The following is a 26332-nucleotide window of genomic DNA, read 5'->3' on the forward strand; positions in this document are numbered from 1 at the left end:
TTGGCCCACTCATCGTGAGGCACCTCGGGCAGGTACAGCATAGAAATATTCAACAACATACATACAAATGATAAATAAACGAGGAACACTACAACAAGCGCAAAAATATCAGGTGAATAATAAAGCAGTTTTTCCTAAGCGATAAATACAAGAGGCATTACCAGCACTAATAACATATAGTGAAACAGATACAAATCCAGTGTACGTAGTATGAAAAAGATCTAATGATTAAAAAGCAATGGTTACAATAGACATATTTCGTGAATTACCCGCCCTATAGGTGAAAAATGTGCACTGAACACTCTGTTTGAAGTAAAAAAAAAAGAAATAATCTTGTAGACGCAGGGTACATGTAGCGTCTCGGATCAGGTGATGTGATTACATAAGTTGAGTTAAGAATTTTCGAATCTGATATACTTATGTATTGCATTGGCCGACTTGTGCGTACTTTGGCGCTTAGGTCGACCTTGGTTTACTGAGGCCTCGACTTGGGCATAATGTGGCACTTTGGTCGACGTGAGCATATTTCAGGCAATTTGGGAGACTTGGGCACACTTGGTTGACGTGGGCATACCGGGGTGCATAAGTTGACTAGGTAACCAAACGTGCTGATGCCGAAGTCGACACGAACTTCGTTCTCTCTGTGTCCAGGCATTATGAAATATGTATAAGAATGCAGAGCTCCCGGTGTAATCGTTTTATGCGCCCCGATTCTCGGAAAAAGAGGCACCAGCTTATTCTTGTTAAAAAAATGCAGAATATATATATCCGTGGAGTGCAGGTTTTAGCGTGACAGCGTTTTAAAAAGCTCGCTTTGCAGACATTACTGTCTCAGCGTCGGCGTCGTTGGTGGTGACCGAAAAAATCAGCGCAGTCCGCGAGCAGGAACTTAAGATATAGGCAAAAAAAATGATAATAAAAAATGGCAGATCCCACGTACAGTGGGAATCGTGAATATGCGAAGCACGAATGAGGAATGTTGATATGCCACTTTAAAATCAGCCCAACGTTACGAGGTGGACGTGCCCCGCTGCAGTAGTCTAGTGGCTAAAGTACTCGGCTGCGGACCTGCAGGTCGCGGAATCGAATCCCGGTTGCGGCGGCTGGATTTTCGATGGAGGTGAAAATGCTGTAGGCCCGTGTGCTGAGATTTGGGTGCATGTTAAAGAACCCCAGGTGGTCGAAGTTGCCGGAGCCCTTCACTGCGGCGTCTTTCGTAATCATATGGTGGTTTTGGAACGTTGAACCCCACATATCAGTCAATCAATCAACGAGGTGGACGCAAACTGTGCCGTACAGGTCTCCCGTGTCATGATTATCATGTTTGCCCCTGGAATTTGTGTTCGTCGTCCATTCACGTCACGTAATACCAAATTTAATATATGTGAAGCTAGCGAAACGGCCATGAGTGCCTCATGAATGTGACATGTAGCTGTGTTTTTACATGACACGCATTTCACGATTATCATGTTTGCGCCAGTCATATACGTTCGTCATCCATTCACGTCCTGTAATGCCAAATTTGGTATTACCGGACGTGAATCACCCCTCACTTAAGTTTTATCTGACAATATGTTTCTGCAGTAATAATTCTATGCTTTCCTGCTTCATCTTAGCCCCGCCAGATGGCACCACCTATTCGGCCTTTCGCGTTAACGACTACGGCATCGGGTAGAACTCTGACGCAGGGAAGTTTGCGGACAGATTAAATAAAACTCTCTGTTGATGCTGAAGAGGTGGCACTGGTTTCCGGGTGTCCGCTGTCCCTCTTCTCTAGGGTCAAGGCACACTTGCACCCTTTCATTGATGTCACACGCCAATCACAGTTGTGCTTGTCAAAAAGTAATAATACAAAATGCCGCGTTGCAGGGCACCCTTCGCATCGCTTACCATTCGTGCAATAACAGCGCGCGCCGTTGTCCAGGGTTCTCAGGCAACGGCTATATAGGCCGTCTATGCGCTGTGTCGAGAAAGTTTCGTAATCTTGGTGTCACGCCGCCGGCGCCTATTCCTTCTTTTTTTTAAGGTCATTTTCTGCATTTGACGTTAATGTCACTTTGGAAGTCTTCAGAGTTGCTCCAGCCGCAAATCCATCAGTCGTTTAAGTGTCCGAAAGGAATTCGTTTGGGACCGAGTTCGCGACAGCTAAACGCCTTTTATAGACCTTTTGTTCACACTCGAGAATGGTCGTCGGTCCGAGTCACGCCTGCCTCATTTTTTTCTTTTGTTTTCTTTTCTTCTTTGCTTCTTTTTAACTTGCACAGCTGACCGCGCCTAACTCGACTATGACCCGCTGGTGACGAAACTGGGAAGTATGCATGCATACAATGTTGGGTTCGTCACCGTTGACTTCGCGCGATGGTTAATCAGGAGTTAAGCGTTCAGCACAGTGCGGAATAAAAGTAAAGAATGAAATAAATATGCTGAAGGGCACGCAGTGCTCTCTAACTGTCGGGCCGGACGATTTCAGGCTGGCTTGGACAACGGGGGTTATACTCTGGCATGCTGAAAGTGGGCCTCTTTCATGGGCACGTGGTGAATGAGTGAGTATTGACGCGAAACCCTTCGATGCCTGACAAAACGCGAAAAACTACACCGTCACCGTCAACGCGATGTTATGTAACCTCGCCATGGTGGCCTATTGGTTATATTGTGCTCTACCGCTGGCACGAAGATTGCGAGGTCGAATCCCGGCCGCGTCGGCCGCATTTTCGATGGAGGCGAAAACGCTCGGAGACCTTGTAGTGTGCGATGATCGCTGCACGTTAAAGAACACCAGATGAACAAAATTCACTGAGCCTTCCTCTGCGGCGTCTGTCACAACCGTATTGTAGTTTTCGAACTTTAAACTCGAGCAATAATAATAATAATAATAATAATAATAATAATAATAATAATAATAATAATAATAATAATAATAATAATAATAATAATAATAATAATAATAATCTGAGGTGTTACGTCCCAAGACCACAAACGATATGATTATGAGAGAAGTTACATGGAGGGTTCCGGAAATTTCGACTGCCTGGTGACATGGTCGTCGGCAGGATTTTTTTTTCTGGGAGGGGGGGGGGGGGAGTGCAAACCGGTGTTGCGCCGCGTGTGGAAGAGGGTTAAAGCACTGGTGTAGCTTGGGTGAGGGCAAGTGCAGGGGAGGCTCGAGGGGCCAAGTGCCCCTCTTGCACCCCTCTGCCGATGCCCATGCTTGTTCTTCAACGTGCACTGATATGGCGCAGTGCTCGGGCCTCTAGCAATCTGCCTCCATTGAAACGCGATCGCTGCGGCGGTTATCGAACCCGTGGCCTTCGAGTCAGCAGCCAAGTACCCTAGCTGGCAATTGTAGTTGTAATAGTTAATGCTGTAGTAGTAGTAGTAGTAGTGGTGGTGGTGGTGGTGGTGGTGGTGGTGGTGGTGGTGGTGGTGGTGGTGGTGGTGGTGGTGGTGGTGGTGGTGGTGGTAGTAGTAGTAGTAGTAGTAGTAGTAGTAGTAGTAGTAGTAGTAGTAGTAGTAGTAGTAGCAGCAGTTGTTGTTGTTGTTGTTGTAGCAGTAGTAGTAGTAGTATTTATTGACCATACTGTTGGCCGCTAATGTTCGTTTTGCTTAAGTAGGAGATTAGACTTTATATGCAGTGTATGTAAGAAGCCTCCGTAAAGTCACATGCAAAGGGGTGCCCCGCCCCAGTGGACTCCTGAGGACCTCTCCGTGACTGATCGCGGAGAACATATCTATCAGGGGAGGGAGGCTAGATGCGCACAATGTCTTTCGTCTCCCACCTCAGCGGTTATTCCCGGATCAGCAACTAGCCGGATCTCTAAATAACGCTTTTTCACTCATACATTCAAGTAGTAGTAGTAGTAGTAGTAGTAGTAGTAGTAGTAGTAGTAGTAGTAGTAGTAGTAGTAGTAGTAGTAGCAATAGTAGTAGGAAGAACAGGGAGACTTTGATGTGCAGCCGTGAGATGCGAACAAGAGGAACGAGCACATCGATACCAGCCGCTTCTGGGCGAAACTCCAAGAGTTGCCCGGGGCTAATATATGCGCAAGCATGCGGCCGACGTTATAGCGGCGGGGGCTTAGGAGCCTCGTATGCAGTGCGCCCTCCGGGTCACGTGTCCTATTTTGTTGAGCACCGCAATGAAGGAGAAGCGAGAGCTTTGGCGGCAGTGCATGCCGGCAGCGACCCAGTGATCCGGGGCGTCGCGGCCGTTCGTGCTTGAGGTAAAAGAAAAAAAAAAAGAAAAAAAATGGGGCCACCAACTACCCGTGCATGAACCTCCGGCCGGCTTCGAGAGTTCCGTTCAAGATGTACGTGCTGCACGCCTTTTGACCTCCCGGGGTCTCCTTTTTATCTTCACTTTCTTCGCTTTGTCTTTCTTTCTTTCTTTCTTTCTTTCTTTCTTTCTTTCTTTCTTTCTTTCTTTCTTTCTTTCTTTCTTTCTTTCTTTCTTTTCGAGGGATGGACTCACGAGCGCTTTTCGAACGCGTGAAAGGAGTCGGAAACTGGTTGCACCGAGGACGTCCGCGTAACGGATGATGCGCCTCCTAGCGGCGAGAGAACGAAAGCGCCGGTCGCGGTTTGCTCGGCGCTTTGCCGCGTTGTTCGCTTCCTTGTTTGCCTGCATTTTCACCCATCTCTCGCGCTGCCGTCGTAGCGGCCGCTTTTTTCGACGATGGGTCCTGCATAACGTTTTTGTGTCTGCGTACAGGCCTCGATGACTTATTTGCCGCGCTCGCGCCTCACGGTATACGCTCACTTTCTAGATCTAGTGTCGACCCTTTCTCTTCTTCACGTGAGGTTCTTCATTTCCCTTTCGATCGCAGCCCACCTGCTGTCCCGGTGACCGAAGCGTGTTCGAAGCGTCTCGGCCTCGTTTCTCGTTCACTGTTAGCCGACCGTTGTTCTCTAGCCGTTACATCTTTTTGAGAGGGGTGGGAGTGGGGGGGTCGTGACGGTCAGCCTTTCCTTGACCAAACGCTTTCTGTCGTCGTTCAGAGAACGACCCAGACCCTCGTCGCTTCGTGCCGACGGCACCTTGTCATGTTTATGCGCGAGAGACGTGGTTCGCTGGGCTTCCACTCCTGTTCCCTCATCTTTATGGGCGCGTAGATGGCAAGGTCTATGCGGCGTTATACTGCCGTAGACGAGGTTGTGAAGCTCGTCCTGACGTAAGGCACAAGTAGGGAACACTGTGTAAGTGCTTTTTTAGCCCCCTATATATCCTATATATGAAAAAATGGCAGTGGCTTAGCTGAGCTATGCTAGTTATACGTAGCGTTAGCAAAGGTTCAGCTGATTATTCTTAGCTTTCCAGAGTGTCTAGGATTAGCGTGATTATCATGCTTACTGCTGCTGCAATGACATGCACATGGCATACGTATTATGTGGTACATGAATATTTCCTGCTCAACATCCAGGTAGCTTCTCTATGCCACAAAGACGGCTCGGTGGTCAGTGAAATAACACGCTGCCGTCTCTATGGCCCCAACAGGGTATTTGGAATTGTCTGTCTTTCTGTGATAGCTTATCAGCGCCCGCGCTGGCGCTAATATGTCTGTCAAGGTCATGACGTCACTCCTCTGGAAAGCTTTCCTGATTGTCTAGAATCAGCTTGATTATCATGCTTACAGCTGTTCCAATGACACACACACGGTATACGTATTACGTGGCACATGTATATTTATTTTGCCGGGCAACTACTTGGGATCTGATGAGTTAAGCTTCTCCGCTCTACTGCACCGTTGAGCAGCATTTGCACTCTCCTTCTTCATGGCTATACCACAGTGGCAAACGCCAGTCAGAGGCGCTATCAAGCGGCTCCAGCGCAGTGTCAAATGGCCACTGCACAGGGAATTCGCACGCGTCGGCGTCCATATGTCTACCAAGGCTATGACGGCACTCCTCTGAAAAGCGCACACCGGCAGCGGCGAGTCGCGCGCGGCCGCGGCCGAGTGCGAGGGAGGTGCCGGCTCCGGTACGTGACACCACTGATCGTCTGCGCAGCGCATCGAATTGCGCGCACACCGGCGGCGGAGTATCATTGCGCATGCGCAGACCAGTGCCACGTGAAATTGGCTCAGCGACGCCAGTGTAGCTAACGCTACAAAATAACTAAAAAGAAAAAAAAGGGAGGGGGGGGGGTAGCCCGTACCACCAGGAGGTACAACGGGCTCAAGCCAATCTAACATAAATGAAGAGGGGAAATTTCTCAAGTTGCTTGTTTTTCTAAAGCCAACTAGTTCAAAAAATATAACAACGGTAAAAACCTAATGAGTTCGGCATGAAATAAAGTGTTGGGGGGGGGGGGGCGCTGTCTGAGTTTCTGTATCTTGACGCATACTAAGGATCCAGCGCTAATGCCTCATTGCAGAAGGGTTGATAGGCGGGCTAGTTGGTATATATTCATAATGAAATAATTAGGAGCGCAAAATAATGGGACGCAAGAGAGCAGACAAACAAGCGCAGACTGAAAGTGAGTTTATTCAACGAAGATATTATATACCAGAAAGACAAGAAGATAAAGGCAAAAACTAGGGAGAAGGTTCCACCGTGATCAAGTGTCGTCCAGAAACGACATCTCACAATTTAGCAGTCCGATGGAGGTAGAAATGTTGTAGGCCCGTGTGCTCAGATTTGGGTGCACGTTAAAGAACCTTAGGTGGTTGAAAGTTCCGGAGCCCTCCACTACGGCGTAGCTCATAATCATGTGGTGGTTTTGGGTTGTTAAACCCCACATATCAACCAATTAACAATCTAACAGTGATATAGACGGTGAACTGTCTCAACTATCAATAATGTTTTTCATAAAAAAGGTGCCGCAATCTCTCTAGTTTTTGTGTCATGATGGCTGTATAAGACAAATGTGCGCGAAAACTCATGTAAGCAGCCACGCTTTTTGCAATGGGCGGCCTCATTGTAGACTGAGAAGTCATGCTGGAATTGACGTGGTGAGGCATGGTGTGTCATTTACATTGAACGCGCTTGTTCGGTAGGTTGATTCTCAACCGGTCGCAGTTTTATTATCTGTCACCTTGGCATTTCCTTGCAAAATTGGTTCCCTGCATGGGTCATTGATTAGGTTGACGAAGAACAGCTTAGTCCGTCGTGCGCGAGTTTTGTGCAAATGTCAAATGAAATGTCAAACCTTCATTGTGAGCATTCAGGAAGCTGATCTCTAGAAGCGCAGGCTTGATATGGTTTGGATAGGCGCCGCCGTTCAGTAGATTAATACCGCTTTCACCGGGGAATCTCTGATCGCGATTAGGGCTTATCTGGATTAGGCTTGATCCGGGTCAGGTGTGGTTACATGGACACACTTAATCACGATCCGGCCCGATTGGGATCAAGATGATCTCAATCTGGGCACCCCTATACCTGACTGCGTGATCGCGAATTCGCTGACTTTTGCGCCAAACTTTATCCGGATTAGGCTGTACCGCGTAGTAGCGACGCACCTGTTGATCGTGATCATGAAGTTCGATCCAAATTCATGCCTCATCGCGATCAGAATTGCTTGTGTGACGCCGGTATTAAATGCACTAACGGAGTGGTGGCAGTGGCAGCGTCAGTAAAACGTAGTAAATTCTATAAAAAGTGAGACAGTTCTGTTCAACAACTAGCACCCGATTTTCTCGAAAAAAAAAAGGATCGGCATGGTGCTAGTTGCAGCAGGGGCTAGGAGGCTGGGCATGCAACGGGCCTTGTGATCGTTCCGAATCAGTGTACACTTGAGGAGGCAACCGCAATTGTTCACACCTAATCTAGAGCGGTTATTGTGAACGCCCACAATTTCCATAACATTTCTGGTGCACGAGATCCTTGTCCGTTTTAGGGTTTCTTGCGGGATTAGTTTTTGGGCATTCCATGTATGCAGCGCATCGTTACAGCAATGAGCGTCAGGTGAAGGAAGCACTTTTGAACATTACTATACAGAGCTTCTCGCAATGCCGTGAATTTCGTTAAAAACGTGTCTCGGCCTGTGAGACTGGGGTAATTAGTTTGCAATTATGTTGTATTTGATTTGTTTGTTTGTTTATTTATTTTAGTTGTTTAATAAGTTAGTTAGGTAATTAGTTAGCTAGGTAGTTAGCTAGCTAGCTAGCTAGTTAGTTATCCGTTTTATCAGAACGAGCGGCCGTCCTTATTCCCAATACGTACATCGGACCCTTACAAAAATCCTATATATGGACTTATATAAAAATCCCCATATATGGCTACATCAGGAATTGGGCATATCTGGCCCATATACGGAATCCCCATATATGGGCCGTATATAAACTGATATGTTCAAATCCTGATATAGCCATATATGGGCCTTATATCCCCATATATGGGTGCTGCTGTATATGGCCATATATGGCTATATATAGAGGCATCCATATAAGGTCTTATATGGATGCTTTCATATAAGGCCTTATATGGATACCTTTATATAAAGCCATTCAAATATGATTCATCTATATTAGTTCATTAGTTCAGCCTGTGTCACCGGCAAAAAATATAGCTGCTCAAATCATTCTTCAGCTAGAAATATACCTGTTTGTTGAAAGGTCTGCATGCAGTCACTATCATCTCCAAAACAAAGGCAGTACATACCCAAGAACATTCTTGTTCAATTAAGTTATCCTCAATATATCTCAAATTATTCTCAACAACAATTTGCTAAAATGTAACTTGGCATCATATTTAAAGTTTGTGGTGGGCACATGTCACTGTTAGTCCACTTTTCCTGAAGAGATACATTCTTTGTGCTTAAATTTATTGCTTACTTATCGACACTTTTTTATTTATCTATTTATTTCATTACCCACAGCACCAATTGGCATTACATTGGGGGAGCATTTACGAAAAGTGGAATACAAAAAATACATAGTCAGCCAAACAAATAATCAAAGTCACCTGAATCACAATCTGCAAGAGAAATTCATATATAAATCGGAACATGTTCTAACATATAAATCGGAACAATTCTAACATGAAATAAAACAAATATTTGGGAGTGTAGAGGCAATGCTAGAAGGCAGCTGGTTCCATCTTGTAATTTTTTTGGTAACAAATCATTTTGAAACACGTCAGTCTTGCATGCGATTATTCTTATCTTGAACCTATGGTCAACACGGTCTGAGACATAGTACGGTGCAAGTAAATATTCCGCTTTATCGATTCCAACTTGACAAAAATAAATAGCATAAAAGAACCCAATTTGAGTTTCGTAAAGATGTCTTTCACAGTGTGTTATGTTTAAAACTTTTCTCGTGTGTCAATGGAGCGTCCATAGTCAGTCAAAACGAAATATGACTTGCTATTGACCGTATGAACTGCGTGTGCATTGAATAACTTAAATGAGTTGATAATCAACTTTTAAGAAGTTCGGTCGAAAGTGATTGGTATGCAAGCTTGTTATGTACAAGTATTGTGACTAATGACCTATAGAACGACTGCTGAAACTGGTGTCTATAGGTCTCTGTGCGCGTGGGAACGGAGGCATTTAACAATATTTCTTGCCAACGGGACACTAAAAATGTACTTTGTAAACGTAATCCGCTTTCCATTTTGCCAATAATGCATCATTAACGTAACAGTGGTAAAAAGCTCATTCTGCAGAAATTCCGGTGTAGGCATCGGTGGCTCTCCATGAAAAATCGTCTTGTCAATGATCGAAAATTGAGAGAATGCAAATAAAACAATATTATAAATTTTCGGGTTGAGTGATGATCGAAATCATGCAGGCAATTTGCATGGCATGCAAGTGCTCTACAACACAGCTATGCATCTGCTTGGAAATAAAGCATGAATAACTTCCTCTTGTTGTAAATGCAAGGAAAATAACTGTCATGCTTAATAAATAAATACATGTATCCTCCATGCAGGTTTCACAACACATTTAATATCGCAGCTATATTGCATAATACAAGCGTGCATTGTCATCAAGCATCACAACACGTTATTACCAACGTGACTTCGCGGTCTAAAGACAGCCAACCATTACAAAAGGCACACTGGTTACTGCACGTATTTCCTCACGACTGCGTAGTGGGTGCATAAAGTTCTAAAACATTTTACACACATTATATTGAGAAGCACGTTCTGCTGGGCGAGTTGGTACTTCATGTTAACTTAGTTGCGCGAAAAAATTTGAAGTGAGAAAGGAAGACACCTGGACACAGCGCACACTAACAACTGAAACTTTATCGAAGAAAACAGACATATGTATGCGGTTACGACAACACGTGAGGTGGAAAAAAATGATTAGATGAGCAGACATCTGATCATTTTCTTTCACAGTGTGGACATCGTGTGGTGGATGGCACTGCGCTGTCGTGTGGGAAGTATTATTTAGAATTTATTTATATAATTGTAGATCACAAAGCTTCTTTAAAGGAATTAACAACCATTCTTTAACCAATCATCATATTGTAGAGAGTGTGGCTGCGCGCCCTTGTTTGGAATACGGTAGTTAAAGCTAAATTCAGTGGCACGGTATAGCGCGGGAAATTGGAGAGGCGTATTTCATAAACAAAGCTGGGGATTCATGTGTCACGTAACTTTCACTTATGTTGCTTGCTACTGAGGTAGCTTTCCTGGAAGCGCATCATTTATACAATCTGTCTGCTCATCTAATCCTTTTCTTTCACCGCACGTGTTCTCGTAACCGCATATATACGTATGTCTGTTTTCTCCAACAATGTTTCAGTTGTCAGTGGGTGCTGCGTCTAGGTGTCTTCCTTTTGTATTTCAATTTTTTGGCGCAACTCAGTAATTACATAATATTTCTTGTTCTTTACACTATGTTACCCCTTTTTTACACAAAACGCAGCCATGTGCGAAACCTTCATTGAGACACTTTCAACCTTCTCAATTACACAGTACTATTCCACAATTAAATTTGTTCAAGTAGCATCATGCAATAAAGAGTACACACTGAGTGATTGAATTACGCACAAGAAACAGGATCGATACTGCTATCACGTTCAACTGTGAAAAACGGAGCTTGACGGTCCCCCAGTTTTTTCACACATTGCAAGCCCTAATGCATCATACCAGTTTATTTGTCGGCTTGCGTAAAACTATCTACAGTGCTCACGGATTAAAACGTGACATCACATTATTTTGTGTAACTATGTATGCGGGTATGCGCAGTTCCTCAAGATAACCACGCGATTTTGCGACATCAGTAACGATAATGTCGCCTGTGATATACGCATTGCAGTCAAATTTACACTTATATCACCCTGGTTGTAGATGGCGGAAACTAAATTACGGGCTCTTCTTAAGTTTTTCCATTTGGATCCGTGACATAGCACCCTGCTTTGAAGAATCAAACTAGCAACAAAATTTTAACTGCGTGTCCTTATCAAAACACACGTAAATATAAAAACAAGTAGAACGTAGACGAAGAAAGATAAATTCAAACGCAAGACAAATTCAAACGTGGGCTCATAAATCTCATGACACCCTTGGAGTTTGAGATATGCAACTCTTTTTTATTTGTAATTGCGCAAGTTGTAATTTATCCTTGGTTTTTCCTCAAGCGTTAAAATGAGAAAAATAAGACACAAGTATATTTACATCAATATATTTATAAAAAGTACGATGACACAAAACCAACATTTTCCTGACGTAGATTTCTTGATTAAATGGAGCACTGTCTGGATCAAGTGAAAAAAAAAAGAAAGTGTTGTCGTATCGCTTAAACAAAACAGCCTAATGACGTAACCACGATTAGCATGAAGTTATTTACTCAGCAAGCATGCAATGTGGTATGTTTTCGAGTTATCATAATATTTATGAACAACGTGCGAAGGTAATGAAAATGATGAACTTACCTCAACATTTAACCGAGACTTGTCTTTCAAGGAGCCTGTTAATCCTGATAACCTATTCACACCTTAAAGCCACCACGTGCATTCGTACTGCTTTAGGAAGAAGTTTTGAAGCAACGCTTGCCCGCAAGCGTGGGTATCCATTTTCTTCTCGCACGAAAAGTTGACGATCGCCAATCCAGCAGCGTACAGACGCACACGCACACAAAAACACTTCCACGTCCGTCCACAATTTCGCCACGTACAGCGAAGTAGATTCCTGAGAGCTGCGCGATTATCTTGTGTAAATTGGAGCAGTAGTTGAACACGAAATAAGAGCAAAAGGAATGAAAATTAACAAACTCGATCAGCAGGCACCCATGACTCCGGCGAGCAAAAAAAGCAACAATGACGCGGACGGATACAGTGCACGCAGGCTTGACAATGAATATTGCAATGGATACTACATTACTCCTTGAGATCAATGATTTACGCACTTTTCACTAGAACTAAATTTTCCTGACCTTATTGGGGAACGACGTTTCATTTTTTAACTATTATTGACGCAATGTTATTACCATACGACTGAATGTTTGTGCAAACTATTTTCTTCGTCGTTACTTGAAATGGGCCGCGGCACTCTCTTTCCTGCTGTGTCGACAGACTGTTGTATGCCACGTACGGCAGGGCTACATGGTGCCTGCGCGCCACGCTTCTTCGAACAACTTTCTCCGAAGTGTCCACTCATCCGACGGGCGCCCTTTTTTGTATTTTTTTTTTACTGTGCGCACCCCTTGCAACCAATGCAGTCAGGCGAGTTTTTTCGAACAATGGACTTCAACTTCCTCCCGCGGGCCCAGAAAGCTGCACGTGCAAGACCTTTGAGACAGGCATTCCTTGAATCTGAAATCGCTGCTTCGTGTACGCTGGCTACGAAGACGCGTTTCAGCGGAATTTTCATCTTATTTCGCAAGCGTTTAAAATAATAATAATAATATTCAATCAACCAATAATCAATCAATCATTTTTTAACCTACCCAAGAACAACCATAGGGTCTTTCATGCTGGCGCGTGTGAAAAGAAAACAAAAACAAACAATACATTACAGACTGTCCACAGAAATGCAAAAAAAGAGCAAAAACGAGCAGTCGAAAAGAAATCAACGCACAATGGAAACAACAAATAAAAGAGTAGATATTCATGGAATGGGACTGAAAAATAATGTAGAATATACATAACCGTGGCGAAGGCTTCCTGAAAGACGGAAAAGGGAAGAATCTGTGCATGTGCAAAGCTACGTTAGGACAGGGCAGCCCTCACTGACAAAAAAAAATGACTGTAGACTATGAAAAACATAACGAATTGAGAAAGTTGACGTTCGATAGACTCGGTATTCTGTAAAGAATAGAGTGTTGAAAGAAGCTGGCAGGTACATGCAACGGTCGATTCTCTCTCGATAACTTACGCGGAGTTTCAAAATTATTACAACCGAGAAGGGCAGAATATCTCACCCTGAACTAGCTTTTAAAGAAATAACAGCTCAGCGCGATTTTGCCGGCCGTTAACTGATGGCAAATATAATATTCTAGCAGTGTTGAAAGGATTCTAGTGAAACGATGAGGGTAAATACTTATGAAACTTTTCTGGACTCACTCAGTGGCGCTACTGCTGGATTTAGTAAGGCCATTCCAAATCAAATATGCATATGTACTCAAGTTGACCACGACATATCGCGGTGTACAATTTGTAGAAGGCTGTAAAAGAACCGGATTCTCGCGAGATGTTGAGCCAACAGGAAGAGAATGAAGGCCTCGCATGGCAGCACATTTAATGCAAGTAGAAAAAATTCAGCATGCTATCAAAAAGAACACCAAGATAACTTATCTCAAAAAACTTACATGACGACGCAGTATGACAGCATATGGATTTGCTGTTGGGCGTTTTGCGAAATACAGCAACAACAACAACAACAACAATAATAATAATAATAATAATAATACACTCATATCATTCTGACATGGCCGAAAATATATAGCCACATTGAATGAAATGCCAGTGTCCGGGTGCCCATGAATCTCTATACGTGAGTGTGCACTTGCGCAGTTTGGTGGGTATGTACCGGCATACATATCTTATAAGTAAGTGCACTACCGTGTTGGTGTTGAAAGGATATGTTCGCAAGCAGTTTGAATCGTTACGCGCCTGCACAACAAGGGGCTGTTTACATAATGTAGAGTTTGGCTTAGGTATCACGCCAGCCCGCAAAAAATGTGTCATACAATTGTATTCACAAGGCAATGTTTAGGCTAATCCTTATGATGGCACGTGCGCTTTAGTGACCTCGACTAAGTAATGACACACCGACACAAAATAGAAGTTTTGTGAATTCGGCAGCCTACGTTAAATGTTGCTATAAAGCTTCAGCATTTCATTACATGGTCCATTAAATATGTATCACGTGTGAGTCAGTTGCACCTTTCTTAACGTACATGTCTATGACGTGAGATTTATTTGACGCTTGCAAACATTACACTAAATTATTTGTTCACTTGTGCAATCATAAAATTTTCGATAAATTTACTATGTGCACAGCCAGGAACATTATACGTAGCCAAAGGAAACGCAAGATGTATTTTTGCAATAAATTAGTACAACTTCCATCTTGAATGTAATCATAATAGTGCCTGCAAGTTGCATTCACGTAAGTTCTTTTTGTTTTTGAAAATACTCCCTTAAACAATGCACTGCGCATGCAATTATAGTAAATGACTGCTGAAAGCAATCGCAGATGAGGGGTCAACAGGATTAAGAGAAATCTTGTTATATGAAGGGAGCATATAGCCATCAAAACTTTCAAATAATCAGAAATTTTGTCCACCGATGTGGAAGCTAAAAGTGCATTGAAATTACTCTTTCTTGCTGCCACTTTAAACAATGCATTAATGTGAACAATATAAGTTGCATGCATTTTGTCTTTACATAATACTATATAGGATTGCTCTATAAAAATAGCGAGGTTCGGAAGCTTTGCGACTTGCGTTCGGAAGCTTTGCGTTCGGAAGCTTTGCGTTTTGCGACTTGACACGATTCCTTCCTCGTAAAACATGTCTGCTCTTGTATACATTATTTACGTCGTATTAATTGCAACTTATTGTTTCAAACCTAAATGCTAAGAAAAATGTACGAGTTAAATTACACGAATGCATGCATATATGCATTTAACTGAGTTGCAACTATCACGTACACAAAGCTGACCTGAAATTTTGTTTTTTTTGCATGGCAGAAACAACATATATATTTAATACTCCTATTGTTATGAAAAACAAGCAGGTCAGCTTTGTGTACAAATTGTTATATATTACAATTCGCATAAAAGTGTGATCACGTTGCTAAATATCTACGTGGTTCATTCCAAATAAGAGAGCACTTCCACATATAAGGATCCACTTGATATGTTATATATGGTGTGGCCGTGCCTTATTTGGCCAGATTTGACTCCTTATATGGGCCAACCGCGTCATATATGGCCATATATAACCCCATACATGAACCGACTCCGCCAGATATACATCCATATATGCTTATATGTGGCCACATATGCTGCCATATATGCCTATATATGGCCACATATGCTGCCATATATGCTTATATATGCCAGATATAACTTATATATGGGCCATGTATGGCGTTTCCGTAAGGGGAATAACCAGCCATGGGGAGTGACGTTGTTCAATACAGTATGTATTTATGTGAGCTCGAAATGAGGTCGGAAAAGTTTAGCAGCCACGCGTAGTGACTGCGCGTCCTTTTAATAGCGCGCCCCAATCGTGCCACCGCCATGGCATGCGGCTAGGGCGCCTTGTACGAAGTGGGGCCATCCGGCCGGCGAAACGGAACCGGGCCTGTCCAGTCACGGTGTGGTCTGCCCGGAGCCGTGGCCTCTGACCGGGTCAAAACAAGCAGTACGCGAGCGAAAGCACGACCAAAGACTCACGCGAGGCCGCAGTGGACCTCTTTTTATCGACATATGGGTACACGCCTCGAGGCGCTAGTTTCTGAGGCCATGTCGGAACGCACTTTGTGGAGCCTCTTTATATTTGCGTGCTATTTCTTAAAGATGGTAGTCTTCCTGAGATACTGGAACATATAAGGTTTGATCTGTCGGTCTGTCTGTCACATGATGAACGCCCAGCGGTCTTTAACTGATGGCTGCACTTATACTTGGGAATTTTATCGATCAAACAGCAAATGTCACGCCTAGCTGATGGGGAACACCAGCACGGAAGTATTAGGTGGTATGTTCCTTTGCTCTAAAATACATAGACACGTAATTTTAAAGACCATATAGTGTTTCTTACGCTGAGCTGAAAGAGCGTTGCTTAAGCACAAAAAAAAACGCCATGGTGATAGTTATGTGCAGCCACCTGGCAGTGGCCCTGGGTTCTGCACGAGCTCATGTTTTCCAACGGCACTGCCAGATGGCGTTCATATCTCACGCACCATAAGTCACTGTATATGGGTTAGGTAACATATACGTTTAGGTGGCATATACAGTGATTCTAACGCAACGTCTTCTCTATTTTATCAATGCTATCCAGAGGTGGCCGATTAAACGCTGAGGTGGCGCTGTCTGACGAAAGTCAAAGCATAAATGCCGGCGTGGCCGGCAGAAGACTATTGTCTTTTGACGACATTTGCAGCGAAGCGCCCAGGTACGTGGCTTTTTTTTTCTTTTCTTATTCTTTGTTTCTCTTTTGTGAGGAACGCGGGAGTGCAAGGCTTGCAGCTTGAGAAAATTGTTTAAAAAAACAGATGGTCTGTCAGTATGAGCGTCCGGTTTGCTGCCTTGTGCTTCGGGTGAGAAAATAGGGGAACGTGTGTCTGCGCATGTGTTTGTGCTTATGTTTAGTGTGTTTCAATGCCATGTATGTGTGTCTGTGTGCGTGCGTGCGTGCGTGTGTGTGTGTGTGTGTGTGTGCGTGCGTGAACGGTGCAAATAGCTCCCTGCTCGATCACGGGCATTTTCGATTTGGGGAAATGGGCTTCCATGGTCTGGTCGGCTTAGTAACGTTTTTTTCTCGAATAGAGGACCCAGAAAGCCAGAGCGAGCCGAAGCAAGCGACCGATATGCGCACTCGCACACACGCATCACGATATGCACAACTTAGAAACTTAGTTGAGCTCTGGGCTCCCGGTAGTGAGCCGCGTAGTTCAGTTTTATCGCAAAAAAAAAAAAACAATAAATGTAACAGAGATGAAAAGAGAGCATTCCTTCTTAGTTTTCCCTCACTTATTAGTCTTTTTTTTATGTAAGTCGGGCTCTGTAACGAAAGTAAAAAGGCGAGAGAGCAGGCGTGTTTCGCGGCAGGGATTCCTTTATGCGCTGAACAAAAGCAAAACTTCGCACAAAGGCAGGCGAACTTCCCACTCTAACCGCCGCGGGACTTCCTTCACGACGTCTCGCAAGACCATACTATAATGCAGGTGGTGATAGCGAAAGTTACTCTCCCCGTCCCGCTCCTACCCTCCCCTCTCTTGTCGCATTACTTGTTTTTTAGGGTGATAGGCTGGTATGTATGGCTTATAGGTTGAAAAATCCGGCGTCATCAGGCGTCGTAGTGTACACGAATGACGCTGAAATCCCTGTGACGTGGTATTGAGATGTAATTATTCTGAATTATTAGGAGTATAGATTGCCCCGCCACGGTACTTTATTGGCTGTGATTCCCGAATGTTGCCCCGAAGGTCGCGGGATCGAATCCTGGCCGCGGCGCCCGCATTTTCGATAGAGGCGAAAACGCTTGAGACCCGTGTGCCTATAGATTCAGGTACACGGTAAAAAATACGCGTGTGGTCGAAATTCCCTGACCCCTCCATTACGGGGTCTCTCATAATCATGTAGTGGTTTTGAAACTTTAAACGCCTGTAATTAAGAGTAGAAATGAACGGGAATGCGAAGCGTAGTTAAGGTGAAAAAAAAACACTTATGAAACTGTTTCAAGACTTAATTGACGTACATTCAAGTGTCTTGAATAAATCAAGAGCGGATCGTATACGAATGAATTAGGTGACTTAAATCAATCAATCATTTAATCAATTCATCAATCACTCAGCCCATCAAACACTTATTTCGTCAGTGAATTTCAGAGGGCCTTCCAGGCTAAGTGCTGCCTTAGGCAAATTGACTGAGCCCCTGAAGAACCGTTCACTCCAACAACACACACTGTTGAAATATTTTTTATACCAATAAACCAAGTTACATACATACCGAACAAAGCATGAACAATTAACTGTTTTTGAAAGCAGAGCACTAAGAAGGCACCGGGATGAGCTCAACGATGCAACGAAGTACGCTGAAGCAAACATTTTGAAGGCAAAAAGGAAGACTGAGAGAGGGAGAGAAAGAGAGCGGAAACTTGGCGTGGCCCTGTCGTTACAATTGTTCAGAGACGCCGAGTAAGACATGAGCATGGCTCATAGCAACAATAGAAAGCCTCTTTATTCTGAACGGCCCCCTGCTATGTACCCCACCCACATGAGGTGGCCCGTGCATGCTCCCAACGCCATCCATTAGAGGATCAACATAGCACTCAACGTCCACTACAACAATCTCTTACATTTCATCAATAAGTCCGTGCATGACTCTTAACGATTGCTATTGAGAGTTTACGTACCACTCAACGTCGCAACAGCGCTCGCTATGAATCGAGGCAGATCTTCAGCGTTTTGTCGCTCAGGATAAGCCGCTATAACTCCGTGACCGACCAGCAATGCGATGCCGACTCGTCGGGCCCCAATTTTTTTGCGATCCGCTGGCTCCGCTTAATTGCGCATGCGCATTTGGGACAGATCTCTGATGAGGCTCGCGAAATCGCCTGTATGTTTCACTTCTTGCGTCGTTAACGCTTTGTGTCCTGGACTTAAATGCTCACAGCTGGTGTGTCAGGACCGTATTATCTTGGGGATGACAGTTCATCGGTGCATCGCCTAGCGTCGCTGTCTCTTTAACGAGAACGGACGGTATATTTGGGTCTCGTCCTCTTTAAGTGGTAAATGTTTGAATGTACGGCCAAGTGCCTTGATTGAAGCTTCAAATAGCGAAGCTGGACAATTCTTAAGAAGTTGCATATAGGTTGTTTGCAAGTCGTTGCAAGGATTTAAAAAAAAAAGGTGGTACTATATATGGGCTGTTTTTACATACGTTGATTGTCGGCGCCGAGATATTCGAGTTAAACCAAGAACGTAACAGATAGGACACGGTTGTTTAACATTCAGGGACAGAAGCGCACTGAAACTGGCCGTTCGCGCCTGTCATACATTTACGGGTGCGTCGTATATTCTGCACGTGCATCTTTTACTTTGAAAGGCATACATAAGTAATTTTAAGGACCGTAGCGCTTATCACGCTGCGCTGACCATGCAACGCTTGCACGTAACGCTTTGCTAAGACGACACGGTGGTGGCACCTACCCGTCGCCTTGCGTTCTACACGTTATCACCTCCGAGACGGGCGCGCACCCCCGTCTCAGGGTCACGCGCTTTGTTTTTCAAAGAGACTGCCAGATGGCGCTCATGTCTCACGTGTGACGTGACTTGATGCGCTCCTTCACCTCCGCTGCACGCTCGAGGCACTCTAACGCAGCGCCTCCAGAATACCATTCACCGATTTTCTCCAGGAGAACATCAAATAAATGTTTTGTTCACTCTCTCCACGCGCAAGACTATCGTCTTTCGACGACATTTGCAGATTACATGCAGATACGGGGCGAAGTTTTAGTGAGCTTCAGGGCACAAGATATTCGCATTGTGGCGTAGCTCACTCACGTGGTTCTTTCCCATATGACAGCTGTAAAGTTTGTTGCTGTTTTCGACGACATACGCACGTGAGCATGCATTTTTTACAGGTTTTGCATGTTCGAAAAGCCGACATAGCTAGAAAGGGCTATAATGTGTCTGCAGACCGCACAACTTATCAACAAGCTGTTGAAGTCGAACGGGCGTGGCGCTTCAGTTTGACCAGTCTTTGCCAAATAGAAATAAAGAGACAGCTATTTCACGCGACGTGTTGAGTTACTTCATGAACGCCCCTACCCCCTCCCCTTTTCCGCCATTTATCTCATCACTCCACGATCGAGAACCGCTGCTTTAAGGATTCCAAGAAGTTAGCGTCTTTCTTACTGTCAAACCTCGATGAATTCAAACACCGGCGAAAGTCCATAACGCTGATCTTGGCTCTATTTTATCGCCCGTGTCTTAATTCGCAACTATGTTTTACCAAATCGTTCAGGCTTGTACTTGAACGGTAAGTACGCGCGGAATGTAGGGTCACGAAAGGTTCGAGTTTCTTGACTGAAGAAGAAGAAGAAGAAGAAGAAGAAGAAGAAGAAGAAGAAGAAGAAGAAGAACTGAGAGAGGAGGATGCATTCGCGGTTGATAAGAGCAGAGCCCGAAATACCGCATACCCTCGTGATCTGGACGGTCCTGGTGTCGACTCTCGGCGTTATTGTCGCGAACTCAGCTTTGCTGCTGCCGCGTGGAATCGGCGCTCGCTATAGTCCGGTGCACTGACCACTTTCTGTCTCGTGCTTTCGCTTCTGCGCGTGCATTTGTTATGCGCGCTGGCCCGCATTTCCTACACCACAACCTGTGACAGCGTCTTCGTATTCCACGGGCTGCAGCGCGGCTGTGTGTCTTTTCTTTATTTCTGTCTTTCCGGTTCTTCCCGGGTGGACAGCTGTCACATTTTTTTTTTTTTGAGGGCGGGGGGGGGGGGGTTGCCTTCTCTTTGCATGTTTGTTTATTTTCGTTGGCGCTGTTGTTGTTATGCTTTCAAGTTTGACCTCTCTGGTGCAACGAAGCAAGCGCTCAATTTTGCTCTCGCTTTTGTATACAGGGGTCGCGTTGCATGTTTGCGCTGTCAAAATCTTGCGTCCCCGCTTTAGCTATGTGACAGGATTAAGATGCCCCGCGAAAGTATGGATGGTGCCGCGGTTTGTATGCGCCCTTCTGGCGGGCGTCTTTTGGGCACCATTCTGCGTTACGTGTCATTGAAAAGGCGCTTTCGAATGTTTTCTCAGCTGTCCTCCTTCTGCCCTCCCCGGCCCTCTCCTCTCTTCATATTTTCTCTCCCCTTCCTCCTCAATCTTTGTCTCCGTGTCGGGCAACTGTCGTAACATGTAGGGTTGTCAAGCCGGCCGTCAGCTGGCCGTCCTATTTGTTGTTTATTCAATGGCGCCTGAACTGCTCGGCGTATGGATTGCACGTGATTGACAATGACAGGCGTAATGCTGCACGCCGGGCGAAAATCCCCGGTGCCGTGTGTTTTTCGCTGCCCCGAGAGTTATATCCTCTCCTGTCTGCAGGGCGTGGCGTTTAAATGTCTTGAGAGCTCTCGCTCTTGCAGTTTTCGCCACCCCAGATGTCATCGTCGCTGCGTGTATTAGTCGTAAGCAAACACTGTATTGGTTTCTTGCCTGATCTCGCGACGATTTCACGTCAAGAACGCCCAGTGGTCTCTGCTACGCTGGAGTGAGGGAAATATGTTATATATTCACGTAACTCTTCCGCAATGACCCGGCATATGAAAGCGCGATATTTGGCAGCGCTGCTCCTCGCTAAGCTGTTTTTTTTTCTTTTTAGAAAAACATCAACCCAACGCGTGCGGCCGAGAAATTTGGTTGCGGTCCGACAATGATGTTCGCGCGCGAGACCACAGGATTGGCGACTGGAGCGCTCGGGCCTCTTGCGGATGACGTCACGTGAACGCTTCTTATATGGAGGTGAACAGTGCGGTATTTTAATGTTTGAACCAGCATATGTGCTTATTTTCACTGAAATTAATGGCAGATTCCGCTATAAAAGCAATCAAATGACTCCATAACCGTTGCACTTGAGATCGTCTGAGTGCGAGCCAGTTGCTACGCATTCATTTAAAATAAAAGCGCAGTATAAACCCAGACAGGTAAGAGAACAACGCTAGTCTCTTGTTCTTACCAGCGTCGGTCCATATTGCGTGGTTCTTCAATTATGAACCGTCACGCAACCACGTAAGATATATTCGCACGCGATTGAATTCGCTTTCCTCAGCAGCTAGAGTACTCAGTGCCAGAACAATAATCGAAGAGCAATCTGTTCCGATTGAAGCGCGGTACCCTCCTGCTTTGATCCTAAAATGTTGGTTTTGTTCGGCGCACTAAGGCGATGTCCGCCATCCTAACGCGACAGGGTGTTTTCATCCGAGTTTGTTTCTACCCGCGACAACCAAGTGTAGGGGGTATATATTCTGAACAGAAACAGTGTGGACGGTGATTTTACGCGACTGCATAATTTATGGCTCAATTTAATTCACAGCGGCCGCTTGTTGTGCAATTATTTTCCCCAGAGCTGTTTTAACGCGCTCTTTCTTGTGTACCTTCCAGGTTTCCCCCTGCCGACGAGACTCCTGAACTCGTGACTTGGGACGAGCGACTAGCCGCAAACAGTGGTGAGTGTCGCCTCCGTGAAATATGTAAACACTCTTCCTCGATATTTTGTCCCCATATTTATCGCCATCGTCAGTTTTCCTCCTTGCCTGAACCCAACGGTGTATTATGCCGAGCTCCGCCAGGCCTAATTCACGTGACATCTGTGACGGGAATGACGTTGTTTAAGAAGCTCAAGTGCGTCGACAAAACAAACAGATTGGAACTGATTTAAATTACTGAACGCGAAAATACTAGAAAACTAACGCGTCCTTTCCTGGCTTCGCCCCGCCGAGGTGGTCTAGTGGCTAAGGTGCTCGGCTGCTGACGCGCAGGTCGCGGGTTCGATTCCCGGCTGCGGCGGCTGCATTTTCGATGGAGGCGGAAATGTTGTAGGCCCGTGTACTCAGATTTGGGTGCACGTTAAAGAACCCCAGGTGGTCAAAATTTCTGGAGCCCTCCACTACGGCGTCTCTCATCATCAAATAGCAGTTTTGGGACGTTAAACCCCACAAATCCTTTCCTGGCGTCATTTCTGCGATCTCCGTCACAGAAGTGACGTCTCGAAAAAACGTCCCGGTTTGTTGGCTTTTTTTTATATCTACGCTGTATGCACTGTCACGGAAGTGACGTCAAGAAAATTTTCATTCGTGTCCGGCTTCCGCGCGAGATCTCTTGATTCACCCACTGTTGTTTGTTCACTTCCCGCGAGAGCCTGGTTAAGAAGCGCCCACTTACCATGACTGCAAATCAATATTGACATCCCTGACATCGTACCCCGCTACAACAAATGGGTGGAAGAAGCCCAGCTAAGAATTGTGGCGTCGTTCGCAGCGGAATGTTTTGTGAAAGACGTTCTTGCGAAGGAGTTTCGCTGTATGCGAATTCCAAAATTGTGTTGGATTCTCTGCCATTGGTTACAACAGACGTTATTCAATTTTACAACTGACTCTGTGCAAACAGTTCATCAGTGCTGAACTTCTTTGAACTTCTTTCTACGAACTTACATTTCACCAACTTTGTTTTTGTAGCTGTTTTCATGAAAAAAACTATGACAGAAAAATGAACCGCGTTTTGCTGGAGTCTTTTCACGACAATGATTTTTATATATAAAAAAACAACAGAAAGGAAGGGTGTCCGATTGTGACTGAACAACCGCATTTGGAATGAAGTGTTGTAGCGGCGTATTTTTTAGCACAACAGGTTTTATCTCAAGCTATGAATGCTTGCAACTGTGGCACTCAGACTGTTCATTTAAACTGCAGAGTACTATATAGGCCGTAGCCGACATAAGCAGCTCTATCACAGATAGTTATGCTGTCTCCTGCTTATATAACGCTAGAGGTCTGCCCTTTCCTTCTATCTTTCTCACGTGGTTGGTGCTTTCATTACAGTGTCGATGCTTGAATGTACGTAGCATGGAGTTCACTAATACGTATTACCTTTTGAAGATGGCAAACTTGTCCTACCTCCGACTATAGCGTCAATTTGAAGTGGGATGCTTGCGTGGCAGCCAACGCCGCCCTTTCCTCCACTCGACGTCACCGGCGTTTGCCCATCGATCACTCCTCGCTGATACTTCACCACCTCGTGTTTACTGCGAACAGCTTCGCTTTCCTTGGCGCGCATAGCGTAGCGCGCTTATATATACTAAACACACGCACTGCCCACATCAATGGAGTGACGACCTCTGCCTTTCCAATGCAGACCCGCCTGGGGCCTTGGCAAACAAACGAACGTAATTTGGCCGCGGTGTGTGAAGAAGAGTGGGAAAGATTCATGAGCTTCTGTGGACTTCATTTGTTTTTCTTCTTTTGGTTCATTCTCGTTCATAATATATGCGGTTTTATCTTCGTCCCTTTTATGTCACTGTTCTGCATTCTCTTATTTTTCTTAAATTCCATGCTACGTGAAATTATTTTCGGGCTTTTCGTTATTACAATCTTCATGTACACTTAACGGGACACTAATATAGAAGCAAGGACTTGATTTAGATTGATACACTGCCCTCTGTGAACGCTAGTGCCATAAGTTTCACTGTCATAAGTTCATTATTAGCTGAGAAAATCTATGATGAAATTCCACTTATAGGTCTCGCGCCGAAATCTCCGCGTGTGACGTAGCAAATTTGTAAATGTATTTTCCGAGTTTTTGTGACATTGGCCCAATGAAATTGTGTGAAACTTCGTATGCTATGTCTAGAGCACTCACAGAAGGCAATGTAGTTCATTTTTATCTAATAGAAGCTTCGTAGGACGCAGTAGGCGCCTTCGAAGTTTACTGCGCCACTGTGTTTGATGTGCTAATCTCACAGTGGAGTCTTCACGGCGCGTTTTTTTTTCCTCGCGTTTTCTCGCTTAGCAAGCGTCGTGTCGCGGTAAGGGTGGTGGTTTGGGGATTGTGAAATTCTACTTTACTAGTACGCGAAAAATCGTTTTCAGCCGCTGTTTTTTGATGATGGCGGGTCGGAGAGGCTTATTAATAATCATTGGCGTGTTATTCTAGATCTATACAATGTGAAATTCGGTCGTACTGTTAAATTCCGCAAAGGCGACATTTTAAGCCGATCGGAGTTGATCGATCGAGCAATTTGACGACATTCAAAATAGCTCCCATGGAAGGGTTTTCTAGACATCACGGCTAGCGTGATGATTCGGCTAGAGGTATGGTGGGACTTCATAAGTTTATTGCACGACCAACACCACAGTCCGTTCGCGCACGAACGGACTTAGGTCAAAGTGCAAGAGGGGGTTTAGATTTTTTTTCATCAAAGGCATAGAGAGTCACATGAGCCAATAGTTTTAAGAGGTTGCTATCGTTTATACGTATTCATATCTCACACTGCAGACTCTTCTTCCGTGGTAAACTGGACTTCAAGTGCACGCCGATTAGGCGGCCAATGTCTTCCTGCATATGCGTTGTACCCAAGGTAGTGTGGAAGAATTTCACATGTAATCTTGGGCTGTTAATATCCGCATGTTCCAGTGAGCAGCGCAAAGCTAGAATTGTGATTTCTATTGTAGATTTTTTATAAACTTTTGTACTATGATTTGTATATTTACGTACACCTGCCACATTGTGTCATGTCTGCTGAGCTCGTTGTCTCTATTTCATTACTCATTACATGCATGCTAGCTTCATTAACTTTTAAGGTCGTTGTGAGAGGGCTCCTGCTACATTTCTCTCTCTCCCTTTTTTTTCTGCTGTGTAGCCGCGTTTAGTATATCTTGCAACGTGGGTGCGCGTCTCCTCACGATCTCGGAGGTTACGCTGGACTTCAGTTGGACGTCATATCCAGAAATAGATGACATTTTTCTCATTTGGTGAAGTTCCCCAAGGGGGAAAACGGTGTTTGGCTGCGAAAGTAAGAGTTCTTGTAAGCCGTGGGTGTTCAGTGAGCTTTGGAGACTGCGCGGTGCCGTGTTGCGAGTCGAAGTGCGACTGACACGTTCAATATGACGCGCGTGTTCGCACCACATTTTCGGGTCGCTCAAGATTACGCCGGTCAACTGCAGCTGGCGAGCTTCCGCTTCGCTTCGGGCGTTTCTGTCCGAGCAGGCGGCCGACGAGTGGGATGACAGCGTGTGTCTTGTTTGATGTGGAGATGGCAAATGTGCGAGACGTGCTCGAAGAGAGAGAGATAAGGAGAGAGAGAAATAGGCTGATGGTACGAGAGCTGGGGTGCCCGGATGTTTGATCGTGTACTCCAGGAGCGAGCTACAGTGTCGGCGGTGCGCGACCGTCTTGTTTGTCCATTCGGACGGTAGCTGCAGCAGCTTCTCTCTTCCGGAGGAGGCCTTGTCTGTGTGCTTCCATATGTTGGCGGCTCCGGTGCCGACGCTGCCGGTTATAACCGGGACGTTGAAGAGCTGAGAGAGAGGCCGGGGGGGGGGGGGGGGGTTAAACTGGCTGCGCGAAGCCCGTGTCGGCAAGTCACATAATCGGTGTGCGCTCGGCTGTCCCCGAGGCAGATGCCGTGCGCGTGTGTGCGTACGTGTGTGCGGGCTGTGGGTGTATTCTTCCAAGCAGAAAGCGTGTAATCTTCTTTCTCTTCCATTACTTCTTGCGACT

At 45.1% G+C, this 26332-nt stretch overlaps 1 protein-coding gene across 1 annotated transcript in view; it reads left to right on the forward strand.

The window, feature by feature from the left end:
- Positions 1-26332, forward strand: part of LOC119181436 (protein O-linked-mannose beta-1,2-N-acetylglucosaminyltransferase 1-like) — a 305076-nt gene that overhangs the window by 177056 nt on the left and 101688 nt on the right. The window contains exon 5 of the mRNA XM_037432683.2: positions 22220-22284. The gene's annotated coding sequence lies outside the window, so the exon portion shown is untranslated. The remainder of the gene's footprint in view (positions 1-22219; positions 22285-26332) is intronic.

This window comes from Rhipicephalus microplus, chromosome 10 (genome assembly GCF_043290135.1).
Source record: "Rhipicephalus microplus isolate Deutch F79 chromosome 10, USDA_Rmic, whole genome shotgun sequence".
NCBI lineage: Eukaryota > Metazoa > Arthropoda > Arachnida > Ixodida > Ixodidae > Rhipicephalus > Rhipicephalus microplus.